Genomic DNA, 17,404 nt, shown 5'->3' on the forward strand with positions numbered 1-17,404 from the left:
AAAGGTGCATTATCTTTGCACCTTTTAAGCTGGCCAGGTTGGTGGTCATTGCTTCATCCTATGATATCAGAGCACAATCCTATACACATCTACTCAGCCTTCTGTCCCTGCTCCTGCCAGGGATCGAAGCTCACTAGGCACTAGGTGCATTTTGCACCTATTGGTCATTTGTGACCTGTGCGCCTGGTGGCACCTGACATATCCACCATCTGGTTAGCTGGCACATAGCAGTGCTTTTTTGCTGCCATGCTAGGATGTGAGTCACCTGGCTCCCACCATAGCACTTCAGCAAAAGAGCAGTCTTCTTCTGCTGTGAGCCAGCTGATTCGCATAGCAGCGCAGCAGCAGAAAAGTTTTTCACTGAAGTGTGTGGTATGATTTCATTTTGAAACCAGCATAGTTGAGACCCGACCCTAATGTGGAATTGAACCTAAATGTTTAGCAGTATTTCTTCTCTCTTGTCCTGTTCAGTTCTGATCCAGACATTAACTTGAAATGATTTAACAACTGGCTCAGTTACTTTGAACTTATTCAGATACATATTGTGCAGAAAGATGTCACCAACTTTTATTCTTGCGGAGTAACTCTGGTGGGAGTGAATATAATGTTGAATATTTAACTAGAGACCTATTTAAAACATGGTGATGGATCCAAAGGACACTGCTTCTTCCTCCAGGTCACTCCCCTGAACAGGATTTGCTGAAGCCTGAGAACTTGCAGTTGGAAGGGGAAATTGTAGAAGACCGCATAATTGCTTAGGTGCATGCCTGGGGATCATTGGATCTTGACTGTTTTCACACATTAATGCCACATCCTGTGTAGAAATCTATCAGTTATATTTTATCTGCACAATCAGAATGAATTTCAGGAACCAAAGGGCTTTTTCTGTGCCGCCTGAACAGGAGCGGTGAACGTTATTGTTATCTGTTGTCGCTTGTCTTCACTTACCCCACCACACTGCCCTGCTCACAGTTGCGAATAATATTCTTACATTATGAATGGTCCATGTCACCATTAAGAAAAATAGGTAGGAATGGGCCAATATATATGTGGACTGTCCCTGAATCAAGTGACTTTTCTTCTTTAAGTTCTCAAAGTTCTTAAATCTAGCTCAAGGCAGAGGCTGACTTTGCCACTTCAGGGGTGTCTAGGTGTGTGTCCAGCTGAGCACCCCATGTCTGAAAGAGGAAACATTCCTTCATTTGGGTTTGGGCTTGTCTTTTCCCCTTCTGTGGCCCTTGCCATATTCCACCTTGGAGCGCAACTGAGAGTGACCTTCAAAGGGGGGGAGAGAGAAGCTGGGGCACTCCATGTTAGGGGAAGGGCTGCAGCTCAGTACTAGAGCATCTGCCTTGAATGCCAAAGGTTGAATCTCCAGATAGGGCTGTGAGAAAACCCTTCTTCAAATGCCGGTTGTCTACCAGCCAGTTGTAGGCAATACTGAGCTAGGTGGGGCAATGGTCTGGCTCATTATAACGCGGCTTCCCATGAGAAGGAGACCGGTCTCTGACCCAAGGAGCTTGCAGTTTAAGAGTGGACCACAGGGAAGGCAACAAGATGGGTGCAAGGCCTTTGACTGACCCATTTGTGCAAAAGATTGATTGCCACAGTTAAAGGTAACAAACCCAGATTTTCATGGTAATTTGTATTCAGAGCTGCTTGCCGTTTCACAAATTATCTCCCCACCTGACCCCCCCATCCCATGTTAATCATCCCCATCTGAACTGCTCAACACATTTTTTCAGGAGCAAAATGGGTGTTTTTTGGGGCTTCATCTGAGCTAGGCCTCAATTCCAGAACATAGTTTCAAGGAAAACAGTCCTAGAACACGTGAAGTGACACAAGAGTGCCTCCAATACAAGCCGAGTGTGCCATTCTCCCCACCCCTCCCGGCCATCTGAGATTAGGGGCCAAACTGCAGGCAGACGATAACATCATAAACTTTTAGAAATTCATCTCTCTCCCTCCCCCTCTTCCCAAACTGTTTTCTGAGTCTCCTCCACTCTCAAGCCCCCACTTGGCCTCACTGTCTTGGGGAGGGGTTAGGACAGCAACTTACTCAATAATGGTTGGGGCACAAAGCCTCTTGGCTAGCTTGGCAGCTGCTGGAGTAAAGGACTGGCTCTTCTTTGCCTGCCACACCAACTGGACATCCAGCTTTGACTGACCCGGTAGGACGAAAACAAAATGACTCTCTGGCTAAGGCTGCAGAGCCCATCCCTGCCTCAGGGCATTTGACTGCGACTCACAAGGGGGGAATTTCCTTTTCCTTGACCTTCCGGGCTATTCATTAACTGAGGTCAACTGGGTCCCAGCAGCAGCTTCAGCAAAGCTTCCAAACCCTGCATTTTGTTAGGTCACCCTGTCTCTCTTTCACACCCACACACAAGCATGTGCACAGGATTGTTTCAAAGTACTTTCCTACAAGGAGCTCAAGGAGCATCCATGGCTCTCCCTCTCCTCATTTTAGCCTCAGAAACCCTGTAGGGCATGGTAGGCTGCAAGAGAGAGACAGAAAGAGAGAGAGAGAGAGAGAGAGACTGATCCAAGATGGGACAGGAAAAGGTGGGATATAAATGCAATAATTTAACAACAAATCCTAGTGATAAAATTGACCCATAGGTATGTGATTGGGTGTTAAGTTCATTGGAGCACAAAAAGGCATATACTGTACTTTTGGTGGACTCAATATTCATGGGGTGGGGGGAGAACACAGTTCACCCCCTTGAGCTCCTGGAAAGAAAGGTGAGATATAAAGGCAATAACAAGCAAACAGCACTCCCTCTTTAGAAGTGAAGCTGTGAGCAAGAGTTTTACCACATCCTGGATGTGGTAAACATCCAAAGAAGTGCCATGGGTCAGCTTTTGCATGTGACTGGCTGGCAACCCACTATGGAGAGATCAGGGCCTGGCCTACAAACCAGCAGGGTCTGCGGTCTCACAACCCACCCCCCACCCAAGACTTTGCTGGCCCAGAACACATCTGTCAAGCTGGTCATGGGCCATCATAAAGGCTTGGCTGGTCACATGTTGTTCCACCCTTGCCATATGTCTCAGGGCAGCGGCTCTGATACAAACAGCTTCCAGATCCACACCACACGTTTAATGCTTCCCCCAAAAGAATCGTGGAAGCTCTAGTTGTTAAGGGAGTTGGGAATTGTAGCTCTGTGGGTGGGGAAACTACCATTCCTGGGATTCTCTGGCTGAAGGCATGTGATTTAAGTGTGCATTGGGTGTGGTGGTGTGAGACAGTGCTACATCGGTTCATCCTTGCCCTGTTTTTCTAGCGAGCAAGAGGACCTGGAGCCCAGCACTTACGTGGCTCCCCCCCATCTCAAAAAAATGTCCATTGCCCATCTTTTTCTTCTGAGTGATATAAAACTGAAACCCCCCAGGCCAAGTTTAAATGTTGCTTCTCAAGTTGCATAGTTGGAGAAAACAGGTACCCTGCATTACTGAGCTGTTTAAAAAAACATAAATCCTGGCCAGAGATCAACTTGAGGATGGTTTGGTGCTTTCTAAAAAAAGGTCCAAGCTCTGTGTCATTCTTTCCAACTAAAGTTGGCAAGAAGGTCCACTCGAGGAAGAATAAAAACTCAACTCCCATGTCACCCCCACCCCCTTTCCGTTCCCACCCTCAGGGATTTGGTTTCCCTCTCACCAAATAAGAAAAGCATAGCCTTCAACATCCAGAATTTTAAGAGGGAGAAGCTAACACCAGCCTTATGGAGATAACTATATTTATCCCGGGGAACATTATGGTGGAGGAGAACACCCACAGTCATTCTGTTAGGTCTCAAGAGACCAGAGATGGAATCTTCGGCTGACATCAAGCCTCTTAAAAGACAATGCAGAGCAATCTGCAGGTAGTCAGTTGAGGGATTGGCTTTGTAGTCAGTCTTGGAACATATAGCACAACAGCAAGAGCATTTTGGAGCAGCTGCAAAGTGCTTCTATAGCTCACCACCAATTATGCACAATCGGACTTAACGTATCTAGGGTGAGGGGAAGCATTGCTCTGCTGCAGATCGGAATTCTGCCCGCAAAACTCATTTTCATGCCTGGGCTCAGCACTGCAATATTATGAGAATGTACAGAGTGCCTGTCCCTCCCCAGTTCCTTGATATGGGATTAAGGGAGCAGGGCTTCCAGATCAGAGGATCAATGTTGGGCCCTCAAACTGAACATTTTAGAAATGAATAATCCACCCAGTTCTGCGAAGGAGCAAAGCTCAAGAAGTCACAACGTGTGGTGCTTCTGGAAAGGCCACAAGCAGGACATGAAGGCACAGGATGCTCAGAGGTGTCCTCCTTCAAAAGATGGAGGCTCCGTGTTGCTGTCATGACTGGTTGCAGTTGCTAGAACCAACTTCCTCCATGGACATGTCAAAAGGTCTTCTTAAAGACAGACAGTGGCTTTTGTCACATCTTGCAGCAGTGTATTCCTAGGATGAGGTATGCACTGTGTGAAGTATTTCCTTTAATCTGTGCTGTATTTAGTTCCTTTGGTGGACCCTGAGTTCTAGTATTATAGGACAGGGATTCCCTCCCCCCTCAATCTACTTCCCCTACACTACATATAATGAGTTGGAAAACTTTTTCAGCTCAAGGAGAGCTGCATTCCCTCATGGGCAAACTTCCAGAGGCTGCATGCCAGTGGAGGGCAGGGCTAGAGGCAGAAGCAGTCCAGCCTGTGAATGTGATGCTGTATAGAAGGCAACATTCCAGCCACCCAAAAGCCAGAGGTTTCAACACACCTGCACATCAATGTGTCCCCAGTCTCCACCCAGGCAAGGATGGGTTCCTCCAGATGGCCTGTTATGTACTGAGCACATTCATCCTGATTTGCTTGCACAAAGCTTATCTGGAGGTTAGACTATTTACATTCTTTATTGAGCATTTATTCCGATTTGTTTGGGCATTTATCCTAATTCACTTGTGGACGGGGGGTGGCAGCAGTAAACATCTTCCCATTCATCCTTCGTTTATCCCACACTTTCCAGAGCATTTCCCTGTCACTTTCCAAACTGCAAAAGCTTGATTTTTTTTTTTTTTTAAGTGGGCTTGCTGTGCTAAGGGCAAAAGAGAGGTCCATCGTGATTGCACAAACCTAAACTCATGGGATGCACTTGACACCCTCTGCCAAGTCTGAAGGCACCACATAAGGCATCATCACAACCAGGCAGAAGCACCTGAGGGCATGGAACAGGGACAGTGAGAGTCCTGAGGGCCAGAGACAGATGCCTGGAGGGCCACATGTGGCCAACAGGCAGGAAGTTCCTCATGCTTGATGTGTAACTTTATAAACCTACCCAGTGATTGTCTGCACACCACCTCTCTTCACAAGAGGAGCTTGAACCCAGTTTTACGTTTTGGGCATCTAAAAAATGGTGTCCAAACTGACATTGAAATACACATGCACGCTAGTATTAAAATTCTCATCCTCTTCCATCCTTTTCCGGTATGGAGGAAAACCTGGACGTTGACCGTCTTGCTGTTAACCAGACGGCTGGTGGTTCAAGCCCATCCAGGGACAACTGTGGACTGGATTCCTGCATTGCAAGGGGTTGGACCAGAGGGCCCAAGTTATACAATTCTATGAAAACCATCAGTGCGCATCTATAGAACTTCCTTTGCAAGGGGGAACACATTCTTCAGACCACTCACATTCAAAAGAAACATGTTTAGAAACTGTTATTCCCATTTAAAATGTACTACTCCTGGGTTTCCACATGTTGTTAACTGCATTTGCACATATCCCAAATGACAAAAAATGTAAAGCCCTAGATGTGTTTGTTTGAGGGCACTGTCTACATTTATCGCAGCACAACTGCTGCTGCTTCCCTCCCCATCTCCTGATTATTTAGCTCTTCTCCTCTTTATTCCCCTCCCAGCCTGCCTGTCAAATGAAGAGTAGAAGCTGCTGCTTTTCAGCCATTCCTTTTTCTTTTTTAATTATCTTTCGCTTCCTGGCTTAAGTGGAACCAGCAGTGGTGCAAGCAATTAATCCCAAAGAGCATTAACAGCGGGGCCTGGCTGCCTTGATTGAAACTCATCGCCCAGCCCTTACACATCCTCAAACCTTGCCCCACCACAATGGCTCCATGGGCCACCTCTCCAGGATTCATTAATATGAGTAATTAAAGAAAGAGCCTTCCCTTGGGGAGGGGGGGTGGAGCAGGAAAAGGAATTGCAGGGGGGGTTAAGCAGAATAGGGAATCCCCTAACACTGATCTCTGAACCCTACTTTTGATACCAGGGAATAGTCTTTAAAATTAATTATAGAGGAGAAAGCACCTCCATTTGAATCCATTGGTTTGGGTCCTAGCCTATGGAGCAGAAGAAAACAGGCTTCCTCCATCTTTCTTGTGACAGCCCTAAACCCCAATTGATTATTCTCCGCTATGAATTATTCTTCTCTACAGCTAACAAAACCAGAATAAAATTATGCAAAAGTAAATACCATGGAAAGGTGCTTGATTTGCACAATGTACCTAAGACACAGGGTTCAAATATCCTTAAGCATGTACTTTGGGCACAACTGAATTCTGATGGATCTTCTCACTGAGAAGCAGACACAGCCATTTCTCTGTATGACAAAGGCCCTCAAAAATCAGCTCTGTGTCCATTAAGTGCTTGAAATGTAGGAAATAAAACATGAAGGAGCAGTAAGTGGGTCCTAAGGCAAAAGGGAAGCCATCGCTGGTGCACAGCCAATCTTCAGAAGGAGAATGGAGGCGCCACCAATCTAAGAGAGGGGTGGGAGGCTATGGTATATTTCTGACCAGAAGAGAATGAAAAACTACAAAGAGACAAGGAGGGAATCTTTCCCTGAGGCCTAAAAAGCATCTGAGAAACATAAAATGAATTAGAGGCAAAGGAATTCGACACACAATAAATTCACTCAGCTCAACAGGACGTGTAAAAGGCAGGAAACTACCACGAAGGACAATGGAAAACGGGTTAGACAAAAGGTGCAGTGTCCTCCCTTTGGACTGTGGGGCCTGCTTTTCGCAGGGGAGGCGAGAGCAAACAAAATGCTTTTCTCCCCCAGCTAGGTGTGCAAGGAGAGGTGGCAGCTGTTGCAGAGATATAATAATTTCCCAAGCTCGTTTTATGTTTAGCCACCGTGGCAGCAAGAGGGCACATTGTAAAGGGGCAACTCAACCCAATGGGAAAAGTGCCAAAGGGCAATTCTGTAGTGATCAATGTGACGTTTGGAAGCTTCTTTACATAATCACTGGTGTTTTAGGTAATATTATCTGAATTCCAATTAAGATTAAAATATTTGTGTGTTAACTGGACTGGCTTGATCTTCCCTACAAAAATATTCAAGAAGTATTTCTGCAGGTAGTTCAAATGCTTTCTTTTTATTGTGTTTTAAAAGATGTGACCAATGTAACAGTTTCACAACTGGGGTATAAATGCAGTCAATACATAAATAAGGCAAATGTGTTATCTAAAAGTATGAATAAAAAATAATTTCATCATACTAATGTGTCATGAGCAAGTGTCAAATTTATGGTAATGTTTATTTGAAAGTGTGGGGAAAAGGTTTTCCTGCAAATTACCTGTGGCCAACATAACCACTCTGAGGTTTTTATTTTATAATAATAATAAAAAGTGGTGTATAAATTATATGAAATAAAATAAAATTAGGAAATAACATGGCCAATGTAACCTGTGTTAATTAATGGATACAAAGGTCAAGGTAAAGGACCATGTGGTAAGTTGTAATGTCCAGGGTAATTTAAAGTTAGCTGTGGCAAAACCCTCATGATTTGTTTCTTTTCAACCCAATGTTTTCAGGGAAGACAAACGTTACAGAAGTCTCCTTATTAAGAAGAGGATATTGCATCACCTGGCCAACCAATTTTCTTTTCAATTTCCCCGTCTCAAACTCAACAACAACAAAATTGCCAACCGACACATCAGCGGCTGTTTCTGCTTCCGCTCTTTCTTTCAGGATAGCCACATTATCCACAAGGACATTGTTCTCTGCGTTTGTGGTGTTTTATTTTAAATTATGTCAAAAATTCATCTACATGTTTCGCAGGGTTGTCAAGTTCCCTGAGGTAAGGCAAGAAGAGGCCTTCAGTTCCTGAGGTGAATTTTTATATCTCTAGCTCAGGAGTGGAGAAAACACCCAGTGCCATACAGGTCACCCAGTGAGCTACATGGACAAGTGAGGATTCGAACTCTGGTCTCTCCATAGTCCTAGTCCGACAGTCTAACTCCTACTGGCTCTCTTCCTCTGGGTCAGCCATCCCCTTCCAGGTTCCTTCACCGGCTGCCTTCCCCTGGCCCCAGAACTGTTCTGCCTCAGACCCTGCCAAGGCCAAAAGCCCCAATTGGCAAACTCCCTGTCTCACTATCTCAGGCCAGCAAAAGTGCAGCTGTTGACTCTTTGCACATTCTGCAGCTGTTAAAGGCACAGGAGCTGTGCCAGAAGCAAAGTGTGGCAATGCCAAGGCCGAAAAGATTACCTTCTGAGACAAGCCTACCCTCTCGGACTGGAGAACAGAGCCTGTTATGTTGACCAGGACCAGGACCAGAGAAGACTCCCATCCATAAAACAGCCTATTCTGTGCCTATTTACTTGAAAGTTTGATTGGGGCACTTGCAAATGGCCAGTTTATTGAGCCCCTTCATCCGGATTTGCCTTTATGGAGGTTATAAAATAGAACTGTAATGCTGTGAACATTCATCCCAGTATGGTTGCAGGCTGTTGAATCATTCCTTCCTCCCACAATTTTCAATCCATTTCTCAGTCTCTTTCCAAACTGTAATAATCCATATGTATTCCTTTTAGAGGAGGGTTTGTTGCACCTTGGATGCAAGATGGCATTAACCCACTTTAACTGTGTAAACCTAAATTTACGCTATGCAAAATAGTGACTAGTCTGGAGGCACCCAATGTTGGGTTTGGCTGCTGTAAAGCACCTAGGGATTTGTACAAAAGGCGGCATAATAAAAAATATTTCAAGTAAATAAGAGAAGTAAAAGCCCACTAAGCTGAACGGTGCTTCTTTCCATTAAGTTAAGTGTGCATGACAAACAGCTTCAAAAGTGGCACCCAAGGGAAAAGTCTATTGGATGCAGTTTCTCCTATCGCTGTAGACGTGTGATAGGAAAAGCTGCAACATGGCTGAATTCTTACTTTTGTGCCATTTTCCGTGCACACCCAAGAGCATTGCAGGAGGTTGCTTTAGATGACCCTTGGGGTCTCTTCCAACTCTACAATTCTATGATTCTAAGAAATATCCACAATCAACACCATGTTTAAATGGGGTAACTGCTCTTATGCATAACAGCATTGGCACAATGTTCCTCAACCACAGATGCACAGAAACACATGTGCCCCCCACTTTACATTGGGCCTTCAAAGTTTTGGGAGCTCTCTGAAGGTTTGCATCTTATAACTCCATGCAGTTCGCAGAAGGGGGAAGAGACAGAGGGAAATATCATTTGTCTTCCGCCTTCTGTGGGAACTGGCTCCCTGCTTGCTGCAGCCTCCACGCCCACCCAGCTGTTGCTTCAACGGCTGAAATTACAATCTGGCTGGAAAAACCAGGGGAAAGGAGGGAAGGAACTAATCCCCTTGATTCCTCCTAACAGGTGCTCCATAGCAGCAGCATTAGTGATGGAAGGGGATCCCCACCCCCCACTCCAGCCGCCCTGTTCTTCTGCTGGCCCCCTAGAGGCCAACTTGCTTGAGTAACCAACGGCTAGTTGGTGCTAATAGCTTAGCATGCAGGTCAGTGCCAGCTTAAATCCTCTTCAAAGAATGTTGCATCTGCAGTTACCGAGCAAAAAGCACCTAGGGTTTGGCTCAGGCCTGTTTGGAGCATGGACAGACCAACACCCGCAACCACAGCTCAGCCCCAGGTCCTGTTTTGGACACAGTCCTGTAGTTAACTACTTGTGTGGTTGCCATTGGCGAGCTGGAATTTCACACAGGCGAGTCCTTCACTAGTCCATTTGATTTCCATGCTGGCCAGGGAGGGAGGGAGAGGCTTTCTTTCCTATTAGATCAGGCCAAAGGTCCAATTGGCCAGCATCCTGTTCCCCACAGTGACTGGTCAGATGCTTCTGTGAGTGCCAGTGAGAGCTAGTGTGGTGTAGTGGTTAAGAGTGGCGGACTCGTAATCTGGTGAACCGGGTTTGATTCCCCGCTCCTCCACATGCAGCTGCTGGGTGACCTTGGGCCAGTCACACTTCTCTGAAGTCTCTCAGCCCCACTCAACTCACAGAGTGTTTGTTGTGGGGGAGGAAGGGAAAGGAGAATGTTAGCCGCTTTGAGACTCCTTCGGGTAGTGATAAAGCGGGATATCAAATCCAAACTCTTTCTTTCTTTCTAGGCAACCCACAAGCAGGGCATGACAGAGAGGGCAGCTTTCCAGTTTGTCCTCAGCAGCTGACACTCAGAGGTGGACTGCCTTTGGTCATGGAGGTTTCACTGAGCTAGTTGCTGAGGACAGACTTATGCCCACCCCCATCAGTGGCTATTCCCCCATCCCACCCCCATCCAGACATCTCCCACAGCTGGTCTGTCACATTAGTGCTGTCCCACCCTGCTGCTATTTATAACAACCTACAGTAAGCCAGCCCACTTTGCAAGAGGAAACTGATCCCAATCGAACCACCCCAAACTTCCCCTTCAGCCCCACTGGGGACTTTTTTTTTTGCCAGCGTGAGACTTCCTCCCTGCTTCTGTGGCTGAGAAAGCAAAGCTGGGGACTCCCCACCCCCTCATCAGGAACCTTATCAGGCCCCAGCCTCACTCAGGGGCTCTTCCTGGGATGGGCAGGCCCACTGGAACAACAAATAGACGATGGGGTTTTTTCTGGCATGCAGGATGGAAGCTACAAGGGGGTCTGGTGAGGGGGGCACTGCAGGGTGGAAGCCCTGAGACTCCATAGAAATGCAAGTTATTGCCAAAGCAGCAGAAACCCAAAAGGCTCAAGGCATAGAGCCCTTTGCCAGTTCTTTTTGCAGAAGTCTCAAGGCAAAGGCCTGATGTAGGCACAATGTCTAATGTAGAAAGCACCGCTCAACCAAAGCAGCCGTAAGTGGTCCTCGTAACCCCCTCATGGCCGCCACTAATTCACAGGAGGGATGTGCAGCAGATTTGGGTGAATCCCAAATCTCAAAGCAAAAGTTGGTTGCTGAAAAGGGACTTTTGGCTTTGCATAGGGGAAGCCAGTTCAGTACAAGGAGGCACGAGTTAAGATGCTTTATGGCACCTCAGCAATCCGGGCATAAGTTTACAGACTTCTATCATGTCACATGTTACCCGCCTTTTCTCTAACCAGAAAGTCCCAAATGCTGCAACCTTTCCTCACAGGGGAGTTGCTCCATCCCCTTGGTTGTTTTGGTTGCCTTTTTCTGAACTTTTTCCAGCTCTACAATAACCTTTTTGAAGCAAGGCAACAGGAACTATGCACATCCCCACTCTGCTGGCTGAACCCGAGGTTGGGATCCCAATGTGCCCCTGATGTTTTGGCCATGGGTGGGTATTCCTGGCTCCACATGCTGCCACAAATTTCATGGGTGTTCCACCCAATGAGTCCCCACAAACAACATGCCACACAGCAGCACTCCATCCAAACAGCAAGGCCTTGGGAACAAAGGTGGTTCCCTCGAGGAAAGCCACCTGTGGCTCAGGTGGCAAACGAGAAACAACATGTGCGTGTAAGGTGAGTCACAGGCTGAAGACTGCAAGGCCCCAAAAGTAAGGTGGAAACACACAGGTGGTGTAGGAAATGCTTTTGACACTGGCTTGCTGAGCTGAGCCTTAAACCAAGCTGCCTCTCCACCCTGCCAAAAATCAGGCCTTTCTCTGTAGACTGACCCTGGGAACCTTGGGTCTTTCCTAATAAAAAATGTTCTCCTTGGCCTGGGGAAGATCCCTGCCTCCCCTCAACTGGCACAGACAGGACCGTGTGAATGCGAACCCACAGTGTTGCAACCCAAACACATGGTCTGCCCCAGCAGTGCTGAATTTAACTCATTTTATTTCATGAAATTTATACACCCCTTGATTGCAAATAAACATATAAACCTCAAAGTGGTTTACAAAAAGATAAAACACTAAAATCAAAGAAAGATTATGACAATAGTTTAGAATGTACAAAAGGTTAAAATACTAAAAGAGATTAAAATTCGCATCAGCTTCCTAACCTTCTCTTCAGAGAACCACCGACTCTTTTGAGGGGAATGGGTGAGGGGGAAAGTGAGACCCCTGCGTTGAGAGCATGCTTCCCTTTGCTTTACCCCACATGACCAGACCCAATTCTGCCTGCTTAAGAGGACGGGAGGCAGAGCAGCCCCAGGAAGCAGTAGGCGTCAGTAAGGCAAAGGTATTTCTGAAGGACTGAGTCAGAACTACACTAGAACGTCTGCCTCACAGTGGGGAGGTCTTGTGACGTGAGGGTGGAAAACGCACTAAAGCTCAACCTACCCACGGCACCTAGCACCTTCCCTGACACTTAAAATAGAAGAACAGAGAGGAAAAGTGCCACCAGCGTGAATAAAATAATAAATGTGAGGGGGGGGGGCACAGTAAAAGGCTCGGTGGTTTGACGATAGTGGCTGGATGTGGAAGGGCAGAGGAACTGGAAGCCGGAATCCCCTCTTAGCAATGAAGCGTAATGAGAGCCAGAGCATCAGGCTAGGACCTAGGAGTCCAGCATTTGAAAACCTGTGATTTAACACTGAATTGGGTTCCCCGCAGATTACCATTTAGCGCTAAAGAGTGGATTTCCCAGGGGAAGGTTGCAGGGTAAAGGCAACCACTCAGCTCCATGCCTAGAAAGCATGGGACAAGCAGAAAACCACTCCGGCCTGTGCTTTTTAGGCAGGGGACAAGCGGAAGTGTGGACAAGCCCTCAGTCACAAAGCTCCCTGGGTGACCTTAAACTACTCACTGCTTCTCAACCTAACCTACCTCACAGGGTTGTTGTGGGGGTTATATGAGAACTAGCACCTGACAGACCAGGGTTTGAATCCCCACTCAGCCATGGAGCTCACTGGACTCACTGCCTCTCAGCCTAACCTACCTCACAGTGGAAACACTATCATGCATTTGTGTTGGGGTGGGGTGGAGATGACTGGAACCCTCCCCAGGTGCTCCAAGGTCCTCTCCCCATGGCTCGGGCTCCCCTCTTCCACCCCTTGACCACCCAAGATATAGGTACAGTGATTTTTGTCTTCACCAGAAGGCCCTGAAAACCCCTGGCAGCAGGCATGTTAGCTGAACCTTGAAGCTTGCCCCAAAGTGTTAGGCGAGCTGGATGCTAAGTTTATATTTTATTTTACATTATTACACTCTGCTTATCTCTTGCTCCTCCTTCCTTAATCATTGCTTTTCTAAAATAAACTCTTTATCATCCAGAATACTGGAGGTTGGCTGGCTTTTTTAGGCCACAACCGCCTTATCTCCCACACACCAGGCACTGAAACTACAAGCTACAAGCTTTCTGCAGAGACTCAGGCTGACTCTTGCATCCAGCAGAGACTAGAGGAAGTTGGCTGGCAAGTTTCCCAATTCCCAGGATAAAAGCTGGGAGGATCCCCACTGCCCTATAGCTTGGAGGCTTATAAGCAGTATTGCCCAAAGGTTAGAGAGGTAGGGGGTGTTATACAGGGTGGATATACCCAGAGGACGCCATAGCAGGTGGTCCCCTGCTACTCCCATAGGAACTTAAGAGCAGTCTGCTGGATCAGGCCTGATGTATCATCTAGCCCAGCATTCTGTTCTCACAGTGGTCAACCAAATGCCCGTCCCTTCCCCATGGTTTCCAGAAACTGGTATTCAAAAGGCATTTCTGCCTCTGACTGTGGAGGCAGAGCACAGCCATCATGGCAAGTAGCCATTGTTAGTCCTCTCCCCTCCAGGTCACGTAGAGCTTTATAGGTCAAAACCAGCACTTTGGATTGGGCCCGGGGGTGGATCAGAAGCCAGTAAGGTTGCATGGAAGATCCATCCCTGCTTAAAGACACCCTCAGGGACAGTTTATACTTTCAAGGGAATCAAGTGGGGAAATGTTTTCTTGGGCTGAATTGCTTCCACACTGCAGGTGGAGGAAATGATGTGACCATAAAGAGCCAAGTCAGAGCAAAGAAGCCAGCCTAGTCTCCCTTGGCATACTGCTTCTCCATGTGCAGGGAAAGGGAAGCCTTCAGACACACAGCCACCCTGAAGGGCTACAGTCAAGTACTGTAACTGCTTGTTTCCCCAGTGACACCATTTAAATCAGCAGGACGTATTACAAACCAGTCACAGATCTCTCTCTCTCTCTCTCCCCCTCCCCACCCACAAAACTCTTGGGATTGCTCATGTGGCCGTAAGTTCCAGAAGATGCATGCAGACTTCTTTCCTTTTGCCTGGCTCGAACCTACTGCAAATCAGCTTAACTGGGTGACTGTCATCATATGATGGAAACAGCTATCTCCGCACTGTCCATCACCCTGCAAACCTCTGCAAATGATTTCTCAGGCCAGTTGGAGTGGATCTACTATGAAACTATTGAAGCTTAAGCTTCAGGGCTCCTAATCCTGGAGGGGACCCTAGAAGTTACTTTAGTCCACTTTGCTTAAAAATGTTGAGTCTAATAGACCCAATTTGAGTTGCACGACTCAAAGTGATTATTTTTGTTGTTGTATATATTTCAACAATCCCAAAGTTTGAGAGTCAGTAGCACAGATGCTCTAAGGGTGGAGAAACCCCATTGAAGAAGATAAGTCACTAACCAGACCTTGTTGCAAAGGGACCCCCTTGACAGTTCAAGCTTCAGGGCCCCAAAATGTAGGTCCACCACTGAGGTAAGTGCAGGGGAAAACTGGAGGAGGAGAGAGGCAGTGTGGTGTAGTGGTTAGAATGCCGGCCTAGGACCAAGGATATCCCCGCTTGCCCATCAGGAAACCGAGTGAGTGAAGCTCGCTGGTCTGACCTGCCTCACAGGGTTGTTGTGAGAATAAAATGAGGAGGGGGAGAACCATGTGTGCTACCTTGAGCTCCTTGGAGGAAAAGGTGGGGTATAAATGAAATAAATAAATAGTAAATAAATAAATAATAAAACTCTTAGATTCAACTGTAAACCGAGCTAAACACCATTTCAGAAGTCTTCTCCTTCTGAAAGCGTCACCTTCTCTATTCTTGTCATCACAGCTCCTGCTTGCAGGAACAGCCTGACGTTCTAAAATGGGAACGCTGTGGAATAATTTGCCTTTAATGAGTTGCAAGTATTAGCTTTGTTCCAAGCAGGTCAGACAGTTTAACTTGCTAATAATATACAGTATATATCTTTAAGAAAAGAAAAGAAAAAAAAACGGGCCACATTGTTGAGACCAGTCATGTGAGCCCTCAAGTAACATGGCGGGGAGAGGGAGGAAGTTTGAGAACAGCCATAAAAAGGAAATTTGCCTCTCAGCCCCTCTGCCTGGGATTATTATTCTGCAATGCTGCCCCAGGACACAGTGGTAACCTGGGGGAGAAAATCTAAATGGCACCCCTTCCTTCCAGTAACAAACAAGGGGTGTGATCTACTGAGAGGTCCTTCTGCAAAAGTCCTATGGAAATGAATGTGGGAGGACATTCCCCTGGACTGTGCCCACCTGAGATAATATGCTTGTTTCCTGCTATGCTGCTCTTAAAGCTGCCCAGCAACTTGTGACCTCACCAGACTCCATGGTCAGAACAAGGACTGCCCCTGTATGGCCACATTCACAGCCTACATTTAAAGCACTATGATACCGCTTTAAAGGATTCTGGGAGCTGTTGTTTGTTAAGGGTGTTGGGAGTTGTTACGAGACCCTTCCTATTCCTCTCTCTCAAGAGCTAGAAATTCTCAGAGTTCCCTGTGAAGAGAGATTGATTATTAAACAACTCTGAAAATTATAGCTCTGGGAGAGGAATAGGCAAGCCTAGGGCTGATGGGAAATGTAGTCCAAAATGCCTGGAGGACATCAGGGTTGGCAAAGGCTGGGCTACATGCTCAGTTGTGCACCAATCCATCCTTTGACTCCAAGAACAACCAGCATCTGAAACCAGTTAGTGGCTTAACTGGGTTCTCTTAACAGCGGCTCCATTCAAAGACAAGTGAAAGCTGTGGATGGAGTGCTGTTTGCCAAAGGCAAATCTTGGATCCGATGCACTGAACAAAAAGTAAAATAAGAACTACCAACACCACCATATTAAGAGCCAAGACAAAGCTTAATTAGGCTTAATTGTGTCTTCTAAAAGTGACTGAAGCTGAAATATGCTGGATAGAAAAATGCAAAAACAAGTTGCTCAGAGTCAACTGATAGGCCATTTGCATGCGGTGGAATTGCATAGAGGACAGATGAGCCAATGAGAGGCAAAGTCAAGTGCTGGATTTGATCCCAGGATGCCGCAGAAAACGCTTCTCCTTGGCAGGAGCTGAAGGTATTAATTTTTCAAAGCAACTTAGGTCCAAGGTACCTCGAGGTCGGCCTGAACCCTTATATCCCATCTCGATCACAGAGATCATCTGCAGGAGCATCGCTGGTTATTCCTAGAGTTGACGAGACCCATTTGACAGTAACAAGGAACTAAGTCTTTAGTGTCATTTGTCCCCAAGGGTGTTCCTGTTCATTCCGCCTCCATGTGGAATGGCGGAATGGAGATTTAGCAGGCAACTTCTGTGTCAACTTCTAAACACCTGCTGAAAACTTTTCTATTCCATCAGGTTTATGCAGGAAATTAAGAACACATATTTCCATAATAGCTGATTTTCCATTTTAATTTTTTAATTTAGTTTTCATTGTGCTGTTTTTAACGTGTCATTGTTGTAAGCCACTCAGATTTTTCCTCTCTCTTAAGAATAGAGGTATATACACATTTTTGTAAATAAAATAAATCAAGTGATGTGACGGATGCAACATGTCTGAGCTGCTCAACACAGGGATCAGCCTGCTTTCTTGCAGACAAGGCTGGCTCTACCGTTAGGCTAAAGTGAGGCAGCCGCTTCAGCTGGTGTATTTTGAGGGAGAGGCCACAGGCAGAGTTGTGCGCTGCAGGCCTGCCTTGCACTCGCTAAGCTAGTCTGCTGACCTCAAGTGCAGGGAAGGAGGACACTGACACATCACCAGTGTTCCTCAAATACAATTCAACTGCCCATCTGGCACATGGAATAAGGGGATGCGCCATTCTGTCCTTCACCACAGAAAGCAATATGACTTGGGCCGGCCCTCCTTGGAGAGCCTCATAGGAGTCTCCCAGATTTAAACGTCATGAACACGGCCTCAGCTCAGGTTTCTCCCTTTCTGTTTTAGCAATAAAGCGCTGAGCCCAAAGGGCAGGAACCACCTGTGCAAACAGGCCACTTTTGAACTCCAAATCTGTTTATTCGGACTGCTTCAAGACAGGCAAAAGGGCCTGA

The 17,404-nt window shown here is 46.6% G+C and overlaps 1 protein-coding gene across 5 annotated transcripts in view; it reads right to left on the bottom strand.

Annotated features, from left to right (window-relative positions):
* ARHGEF2 (Rho/Rac guanine nucleotide exchange factor 2) overlaps positions 1-17,404 on the bottom strand; it is a 96,956-nt gene that overhangs the window by 51,001 nt on the left and 28,551 nt on the right. Inside the window, exon 1 of one of the 5 annotated variants that reach the window (XM_081892997.1) lies at positions 2,060-2,082. The exons of the other annotated variants lie outside the window; for them this stretch is intronic. The gene's annotated coding sequence lies outside the window, so the exon portion shown is untranslated. Of the gene's footprint in view, positions 1-2,059; positions 2,083-17,404 lie in introns of those variants that run through there. 5 annotated transcript variants of the gene reach the window in all.

The sequence above is a fragment of the Podarcis melisellensis genome (genome assembly GCF_964234715.1).
Source record: "Podarcis melisellensis genome assembly, chromosome: 16".
Taxonomy (NCBI): Eukaryota; Metazoa; Chordata; class Lepidosauria; order Squamata; family Lacertidae; genus Podarcis; species Podarcis melisellensis.